We start from the raw sequence: 7,378 nt of genomic DNA on the forward strand, positions 1-7,378 counted from the left end.
CAGCTTAAAATCATCCTTATGCTGAAGTGCTATATTTTGGGGTGGTGTATTTGGGGTGTACACAGCAGGTGCTCAGAGAAGACAAAGCTGAGTCCACTGAGTGTAGCCCAGGCAAAGGTGATAGCAATGGCTTCACTGCCGATGGACACACAACTTAGGCTGCTCTCTTAGTTGTAAAAGAGGAAATTGTGGTTCCCCTAGAAGATGCGAAACTTGTCAAAGGTCACTGTACAGATGACAGAGTTGGCATTTAAGTCTCCGTTTGGGGAATGCTGCCTCCATGTTGTCTGGCTTCATGTTGCCAAGGGTGGGCTTTTGTAGGGGAGGAACTGGGGAAGCTGCTGCGTTATCCCTGCCTCTCCCCTGTCACCTCAAGTGTCCTTGTGCCCCCAGCTATTTCCTCCCATTTGCCTGATTTTATTAGAGGCAATTTCTCCTTGACTTTCACCGTTGATGGCTCTGAGAGTCCACTGACAATTGCAGAGACTCTCAGGAATGGGCAGGCTTTATCTGCATCCCTGCCAGGAGCCAGTTTCTCCAGGGCCTTACGCTCCTGGCCTGGGAGCCTGGAGGTGGCATTCCTTGCAGGAGGGGACAGCCAGGGACAGGGAGGAACAGGGCTGCTGGCGGTGTGTTTCTGCCGTGTGTCCCTGGACCTCTGGGTTTGCGTGGCAGCAGCTCAGCCTGAGGCTAAGGGCGAGGGAGACAAGCCTGGGCATGTCTGGTGGGGCAGGCTGGCCAGGAGCCCGATTGCATTAAGACTGCAGAGATCCTTGGGAACCTCCACTGGACCAGAGGCATGGTAAACTCCGCCTGGAAAGAACACCTTAGTCAGGGAGAGGGGAGGGAAGGTCCGCTCTGGGGGAGCAGGGATGGGCACTGATGATGATGATGGTGTGAGGGTGGTGGTAGATAGAGGTGGGTGCCATTTATTGAGCACTTCCTAGAGGCTGGGCACTGTGCTTTGTATTAGGTCATTTCATCCTTAGAAAATACCTTGAAGTGAGGCTTACTCCGGCTTTCAGATTTTACATTTTGCAGATTACGGATGAGGAAAATCATATCTCTAGTCACCAGGGGAGCCCCCATCTGTCTGAGCTCCTGAACACTGTCCTCTCCGGAAACCTCCTCAAGAGCCCTCCTAGAGACATCAAGAAATACTGGAGAGCCTAGGGCAGGTGTGGCTCGGAACCAGCCCAACGTGGGTTCCTCTCGCTCCCCTGTCTCAGACTGGCAGGGTATGGGAAATCATTTATGGGTCTTTAAAAGAGAATTGTTTTCACCCTCGGCTGTGAAATAATATACTTTCCTTAGTCTTTGCTCATAAGGTGGTATGGCCCTCTTTAAAAGACTCTTTTAAAAATGCTTCCTGCTGTGACTCCTCTGGGCCATTCTACTATGAACTGGCACCAATACTAACAGTTTAAACCCTTCTGGGCAAAACTACAGAAGAAGATAAATCCTGGAGTGTCACAGTAGGCCACAAGCTGAGTGTGAGTGAGCAGCAGAGATACGAATTGGTGAGCAAGGCTGATCTGTGGCAGTGTGATGTGCGTTACCCTCCCTCAGGGGAGCAACTTCCTCATGAGTTGTGCTCCCCGGATCTATTTATAGGTCAGTTTCAGGAACTCAAGGCCCCTTCCCTCACAGAATTATTGTTACACAAGTAGGTAAAGTTCTGAAGCCAGCCTAGAAAGGCTCACCTAGAGCTCGAAACCTCCTATATATGATGAAACAACAGGAGAAAGCAATTTTCAGCTGGGATGTGTAGTTAATTTCCACCATTCCTTTGTTATGACCGGGAAATGCCCCCTCGGATGCTTTATGAGGGATGCTTTATGCGCAATGACGTCATGGCCAGAAGCACAGCTTCTTTCAATTTTCAGGTGGTTAGTATCTGATGCGCCTCGGCCTCTTCCTACCCCCATCTCTACTGGATCTTTCTAAAGGCTTTCAGTGCACCCTCAAATCAACTGCATGCGTGTGCGCGTGCGCGCTTGAGCATGTGCCCGCCCACGGGTGTGGCGGGCAGCCTTGCACAGGCGCGGGGCTCTGACGCACGCGTCCCCCTCCTTCCTGCAGGCTGTCTCTGACTTCCAGCGTGAGATGCTGCTGCATGCACGTTCCTGAAGTCCTACAACAACAACGTGACAAAGGTCAGTCCTACCCCCAGTGTAGCGCTCCCTCCAAACTGCATCTCCATCTTTCCTCCATCTTCATTCCCAGCACCCTGGTCCCCGTTTCTCAGAGAGACAAGGGCGATAGCGCTACTTTATTTCCCACTGCCTCCCTTGCCCCAATCCCCGCTTCTGTTTTCCACACAGCAGCCAGAGCGATCTTTGAAAATTGTCATCAGTTCACGTCACCTCCCAGAGCGCAGAGTGAAACCCAGCTCCTGTCCTGACCCTGCGCAGCCTCCCCACCTCCGGCTTCCTTTCTTTTCTCGGCCACCACACACCCCAGGATCGCTGGCAGACACCAGGCTCGCCCCAGGGCTCTGGGCTTACGCTCTGGCTTTCCCCTCCGCCTGCCTCTTCTCATCTGGCAGGTGTCAATATAAACATTAGCCCCCTTCTCAGAGAAGTCTGCCTTGATCCAGTCCTAAAGGGCCTCCTTCTGTGCCCTTACTCGATCCCGTCTACTTCCTGCAAAGAGCGCACGGTCTGTGGTGCTCATTTGCTTACGTGTGTCCATGTACACTGCGTTCCCCTCACCAGAACGTTATTTTGAGAGCCCAGCTTTGTCCAGCCTGTGGGTCACCATCACTGCAGCTCCCGGAACAATGCCTGATTGTAAAGCTGTTCATAAGTGTGTGCTGAATGAATGAATGAATGAATGCATGAATCTAGAGTGCTTCAGAGAGAGCAAATGAAAAAATGTGCCCATAACAGGGAAATTTTACAGAGTGTGAAGGGATTTGGGGAGATGGATGCTGTGTAAACCCACAGAATCCCGCTCACTTGGGACTGGCTCAGCGTCGAGGTCGAGGCAGAGTTGTACGAGGCCTTAGTGGTTGGAAGGCGTCTGCTGGGTTGGGCAAGGAGGAGGTTTAGAAGGGTCAGTGTGGGACTGGAGTGGTGTAGGGGCTGATGCTTCCAGGAGGGTCACGGGGGAGGTACAGTGGCCTCTGGTTAGGACCTTGTTGCATGTCTGCTTATAACAAATCGGGTATATGGTTTACACAAACCACAAGCCCCACTTTCCCATCTGTATTAAGTCGATTAAGAGTGGTATGGCGGGGGTGAAAATAATCACACTTTAATTGGTTTTAAATATGCGAATACCTGCACTGAAAGCACAGTGGTGTGAGCACACCTTTGCGGGGTGTGACCTTTATGCCACAAGGTAGGATGACTGATGAGTAAGGCAGATGCCACATGGATAACTTAGGGATGTGGTTATGAAGAGTCAAGTACAGATCTGGGAGAAGAGAGTTTGGGATGCGTGAAGAATTTGGTGGTGAGGAGAGCAGAATGTGTGAGGATGGAAGGCAAAGGAGGTAAGTTCTTTTAGATGTGTGTCTTGGGCCAGGAGAGAGTAATGGGGTATTATTTTTGAGATATTAGAATAATGGATTTTCAGTCTCAGTAATCCAGATGCTCCTTCCCACCGAGTCAGTGGGTTTGTGGCTTCAGGGGAGATTCACACATCCTAGGATAGAGAAGCCTTGCTCAGCTTTGCATTTTGAATTACAAGAATATGAAACGTCCCTAGGAAGCGAATAATCCATAATCCTGAAAGCCTAGTTGTTGAGAGGGAGGAGGTTTTCTACTTTCCAAGAAGATCCCTTTTCTGGGATCACAGCATATCTAGGGCACAGCGTGGGGATCTAAGCGTAGGGTGATGGGTTAACCTGGGGTGCAGAGAACAGAGGGTTCAACACAAAGGAAGCGCCGGCTGCACAGGAAGGAAGAAAAACCCATCTGGTGCTGGGAGAAGCTTGGAGAAGCTTGGAGTGAGACTCAGAGGGCTGAGGACACAGGGCGAGATGCCGTGTGCCCCCCCGACCCCACCACGGACTCCACGTGGAGTGCGCCAAGTGGTAGAATCAGCCCAGATCGGGGGACAGGAAGTAGGAAGGAGCGGGGCTTACACCCACTTCACTTCTGGATCCTTGCAGGTTTCTGTACAGGGCAGTCCCGGCGTGGTGGAAGTACTGTTGTGTTGTGTTTCAGCAGACAGAGGCCCTTGGCTCCATAAGCCGTGCATGAGGGGCTTTCCAGAACCTCCCAGATGACCCCTCGGGGTGCATCAGGATGCTGGGAATTAGCAGCGTCACCCCAGTGAGGGGTGACTAGGTCAGCAGGACCTCTTGGTAACCAGAGCTGGGGCCAGAGGGAGGAGTGGATGAGCCCTAGTGGGTCTGTGGTGCCAGGGAGCACAGAGCAGGGGGGCCAAGCAGCAGGGAGATGGCCAGACTGCCCGGGGTACTTGCTGGTCCAGCCTACATGGAGAGAACAGACCATAAGCATCCCAGAGCCAGCTGGACAAGGGGCAGGAGAGGATGTGGCTTCGGGACAGCACATGGGAAAGGCACTTAAGGGTTTTCAATTATGATAAGATCAAAGTGAGTCCCCAGTGTGCAATATTCCGACCCGTGAGAAAAATGAAAAGGTTATCTAGTCTGGTCCCAGTCTTTTCCGGGTGGGTCAGCACACTTCTGGAGCATGGTAGTCACGCCGTGTCCCACAGTTAGACTGAACAGACAGAGCAGACCCCTTCCTGGGAGAGTGGTGAGAAACGGCCCCGTGAGAGGAGTTTGCAAGGAACTGAGAACATGTAGTCCAGAGAAAGACAATTCAGAAGTGACTCACTGCTTAGCTCCTCCGTGTTCCCAAGGGCAGCCTTGATGTATGGACACTACAGGGAGAGAGATTCTAGCTCTCAACTCCAAAGAACTGTCTAGTGATTCTCAGCTGGCATGGGCTGAATCAGGGCATGATGCCCTTCCTGGAGCTGATCTAACCAAGTAGAAGCCAGGACATCATGTAGAGAGTCAGACACTTGTCTGGGTCATAGGCCTGGACAGCCTTCAGATGTCTTCCAACCTTAAGATGTGGTGGCTTGCTGAATGAAGTTCTAATTTTATCATTTCTGACTCAGAAGTGATTCCTGCTTGGAGTTGGAGTATCTGAGTGGAAGGATCCCAGCTGCTCAGCATCAGACAGACCTGGCTTCCAAGACTGGTTCTGCCGCTCCCTATGTGACCCTGGAGAATTTCCTTCACCTTTCTGAATCTCAGTTTTCTCATCTATAAGATGGCCATACTTACCTGGCAGGGTTTGGTTGGCATTGAGTGAAACAATGTAATAAAAGATGAAAAAAAGATCAAAGCAGATTGTGTGCAGGGGTGTGTGTGTATTAGTGCGAGCAGGGAGAATACAGGACCTTGGCAGTGCTATAAAATTGCATTACTGCCTACCAGCTAATTTTCTTCTTCATAAAACCAGCTTACAGAGCATCAGGTTTAATGACAGATGAAACAGACTCTGATGTGGTGTGATTCTGGCTTGAATCCTCTTAACGGGGAAGGGAAGGGCTGGACATGGGGAGGACAGGGGCACCTGTGACTCTCCTGGGGAAGGGGTGAGAGAAAGTCATCCTCTGAGGACTACGAACAGACACCCTCTGGCCCTGTTCCTGGGTCTCTGGCTACGGATGAGTATGGCTGTGCAGGTGCCCACTGTCCTTTGAGAAAGGAGTGGGCCTGGACAAGACCCCCATGGCTGTCTGTGGTGTGGCACCATCTGTGGCAGCCTTCAGTTGTGACGTGGGCGCAGGGTGTCTTTGAACCTTCCCAAATCAGCTTGCTGCTCTGACTCTCCGCCAGCCCCAATGCCAGCGCCCTCTTTCTTAATCCCTCCTAATTCCTCTGTCACAATGTTTCCCCTTAGAAACAGTTCAGCTTGTTCACAGGAGCTATAAGAGCCAGACAAAGCTAAACGTACTCCCTCTCCCAGGGACACTGCACTTCAACCCCAAACCAGGTGTCACTCTCCACCGGGGGCCCCTCTTCCCTCGCCTGAGAGCACGGGCAGGAGTGGGTACAGCCGGCAGTGCCCAGTGGGTCTTACTGCAGAGCTGCCCGATTCTTGGTGAAGAAACCAAAGCTTTGCCTGGGGGAGGGGAAGCACCCCCACTCTGCCTGGTTGGAGGAAGTGAGTGGGTCCTGCTTCAGGCCCGAAGCTGACTCAGTGGTTCCTGGAAGGTGGTGATGTCACGGTGACATAGCGGTTTCCCTCCGCAGCCAGATCAGTAGGAGAGTGAGTGACGATTCGAGTGTGTCTCACGGGCACCGAGGCTGAGGCTCTCTTCGGAGTGACCAAGTCCTCTGGACTTTGCAGGCCACCTACTGCCGCCTACCTCGGTAGCTCCCTTCTCCAAATTCCCACAGCCTGGATCATCTGTCCCATCAGTGACCCCATGTTCGGGGCAGTCTTGATTGATTTTATGCATTCTGCCCCTTTGTTTTTCCATGTAAACACATTCACAAATCACAGAGAAGCATCCTAGGTCTGAGCACGCCTCCTGGGGCTTTGGAAACATGGAGCCACCACGCTGAGTCAGAAATACAGCACAGGACCACGGTGTCCTTGTGTCTCTCTCCAGTTTCATATCTGCATGTCTCTTCAACAATAGTAATAGCTCCTAAAAGCTGGGAGCTGAGTCCCTTTATTTCTTTTGTCTTCTCCAGGACTCCCCCTCGGGGCTGAGGCTGTGGGAAACTAAAAACGCTTGGCAGGGCGGGAAGGGTGGTAAGCTCCCCATCTCGTCCTTGTCAGGCGCTTTCTCCATTTACCGCGGGGAGGGGAGGAGGCATCTGCAGCAAAGACCCTATGGGTAGGTAAGAAAGCCACGTCTTGCACCCTCCTGGCCAGATCAGATCAGCGCTAAATGGAAAGGTAACGTAGGCAGTCCTGGTGTGGGCTTGGGAAAAACCCGGCTGGACTTGTCGAGGCCGGGGGTGCTTTCACAAACCACTCCCCGCTCCGCTGTTCATCAGAGACCCCGCTCCCTGGGAGGCCACGTGTGAGACCCATGTGGAGTACCCCAGGTCCTTTGTCAACTGGAGTCTGAGTTCAGTCGCCACCACCCCTGTGCTTCCCAGAGCCGCTCCAGCGTTTTACAAGGGAGCCTCCGTGTGGCCTTACGCTGCCCGATGCTGCCCCCTGCAGGCGGCTCGGGGACACAGCCCTCACCACCGGGTTTGCGGCTCTGAGCCTGTGCCGCCCGAATGGTGGCTTTTCATCACGTAAAGTTGTCACGGCAGCTAATAGCCCATGAACGTGGAGAAAATTAAGCTTCTCCAAGTGCATGGGGTGTTGAAAGACACTGAGATAAATGGTGGAGGTAGTGAGAATGGCAGATAGAGCCTTAT

At 52.5% G+C, this 7,378-nt stretch overlaps 1 long non-coding RNA gene across 1 annotated transcript; it reads left to right on the plus strand.

Moving 5' to 3' along the window:
• The first annotated feature begins 310 nt into the window (after positions 1-310).
• On the plus strand, positions 311-5,333 carry LOC105096244 (uncharacterized). The gene is made up of 3 exons (XR_837825.3): positions 311-802; positions 2,083-2,156; positions 5,104-5,333. It is a non-coding gene; the product is annotated as an uncharacterized LOC105096244 (long non-coding RNA).
• Positions 5,334-7,378: the final 2,045 nt, after the last annotated feature.

The sequence above is a fragment of the Camelus dromedarius genome, chromosome 23 (assembly GCF_036321535.1).
Source record: "Camelus dromedarius isolate mCamDro1 chromosome 23, mCamDro1.pat, whole genome shotgun sequence".
In the NCBI taxonomy this organism is placed as follows: domain Eukaryota; kingdom Metazoa; phylum Chordata; class Mammalia; order Artiodactyla; family Camelidae; genus Camelus; species Camelus dromedarius.